At 32.6% G+C, this 2,003-nt stretch overlaps 1 protein-coding gene across 1 annotated transcript in view; it reads left to right on the plus strand.

Annotated features, from left to right (window-relative positions):
* Positions 1–1,015: 1,015 nt before the first annotated feature.
* LOC117173328 overlaps positions 1,016–2,003 on the plus strand; it is a 23,344-nt gene continuing 22,356 nt past the window's right edge. Inside the window, exon 1 of the mRNA XM_033361824.1 lies at positions 1,016–1,089. The gene's annotated coding sequence lies outside the window, so the exon portion shown is untranslated. The remainder of the gene's footprint in view (positions 1,090–2,003) is intronic.

Below are 2,003 nucleotides of genomic sequence, written 5' to 3' on the forward strand. Positions count from 1 at the left end.
ATAAGTGAATGCGCCCGAGCCGGGAGGCCAGTCGGTTTATATGGAGTGATGGTGAGTCATCCTATGACGTAAATGATGGCCCTGATCACAAATTAAAGACAAAAAGTTGTTACTATATAATATGTCTAATCATTAGTAGTCTTATTCAAATTAATTTGTTATTGACTAAATGGATTTTAAAATTTAGGTATTCACATACTATAATCTGACGCAAGGACACTACTAGGGACTGACGTTTGGGGTATTTAGGAAAGAATGTTTGAAAACCGTTTATTTTTATTTAAAATTAAATTAGGTTTATACAATGAATCATTTTTAATCTTTTACAAAGTATTCTTAAAATAAAAAAAAAACCGTTTATTTATGAGAAAATTGCCGAGGACATAGAGTTGCCCTATTTTTATGGAATTACCCATATACGTTGTAATGCTTCTTTAATATTTCATAGAAAAATGTTAAGTATAAAAACTTCTATTTTTTTAGATCTTTAACTTTTGTATTTAAGTGACTAAAATACTCACGTATTTAAAAAAAAAACACTGCTAAAACCAAATTATTTTTTAGCGATTTCACAAGTTTAAGAAAACTTTTATCCACTTTGAATTTTAATTATATAAAATCAATGCAAAATCACTGACGAAAGTTATTTAAGATTATACTATACAACTGATACAGACTTACTATTTATATTTTACGATATGGTAACTACCGTATCCAGAAGATTTATTGCAATCCAAATAATATTGCACTACAATAAATAAATCGCAAGGGATGTCGCGGCTTGTATATTAGTAACTGCAGTTTTCACGTCGTAGTAATTTGCTTCGATTTCTGAAGACGAATCGAGGTGCCGGTGATCAGGTTGTAATGCGATCAGTTCATCGTTATATTTGAAGTAGTCTTCAAAAAGACTGATATTGCAAGTTAAACTTAACTTTGCATTAACCGGATTTCAGGTTGAACAAAAAAGTAGTAATTATCTTGAATTAATCCTTTAGATGCAGCAGCCACTGGATGGCAAGGGATCCTTTTTGAGAGCCACGATACTTTGAGAAGATCCTTGATTTTAGATAACAAAAACTTCTTTTGGTAAATTATAATAATTATTATTACTATTATAAAAATCTATACATTAGGGTGCCTTAAAATAAAGAGGTTATTTTGGTCTACGGGGTCACCTTTAAAAAAGCTATATATAAATATTATACATAAATCCATAAATATATCATAAAAATTATTATTATACTATATATTGCACACAATAATATATATTTCACACAGAATATCTAAAAGCAACGCAAACATTATTATCTGGCATTCTCACACATATAACTGGACGTGATGACAACAAATTTTCTATTAAGATGCATTCCGACTTTCCAGTTGTTGTAATCTGATACGCATGTAAATTTTCTTCGAATCCTAGAGTATACAATTCGTTGTACAAGAAGCACAAACTTCCATTTTCGCTACAAAAAATTCGGTCAATTTCACCAAAAAACGGCAGGCCACAGGATTCATCAAATTTGACAGAAACACACATTCCAACTTAATATCGCGTACCCTTGTAATCTACCCAAGGAACTTCTAAACACGCAGACGCGGAATCAAACGGAAACTCAACTTTCGTCAACTCGCAAGTGTCTTTTACGTCAGTGAGGTCCTCCACAATAGACGCTGGACCTAATTCTAATCTTGCAGAAAATCCTCTTTGACTAACAGACCTGTAAGCTAACTGAAGTTGCTCTTTTAGGGCCATGGTAAACGTAATGTTCTTCCGAGAACACGTAGCTTCAGCATGGGTCTTCATAACTCTAGTTTTTGATTCGAACTTAAAGGCACTTAAATGAAAAATTGTTCCAGATGTATTTATGACTCTCCCATAATGCACCATGTGGTGTTGTTTGGGTTTCAGCGTGTCCTTAAACAATCTAACATACATTGCATGATGCTCAGAAACCAGAATGTCCAATAAGTCTGCACATTCTCTCTGGATTGAAGGG

This window comes from Belonocnema kinseyi, chromosome 5 (genome assembly GCF_010883055.1).
Source record: "Belonocnema kinseyi isolate 2016_QV_RU_SX_M_011 chromosome 5, B_treatae_v1, whole genome shotgun sequence".
In the NCBI taxonomy this organism is placed as follows: Eukaryota; Metazoa; Arthropoda; class Insecta; order Hymenoptera; family Cynipidae; genus Belonocnema; species Belonocnema kinseyi.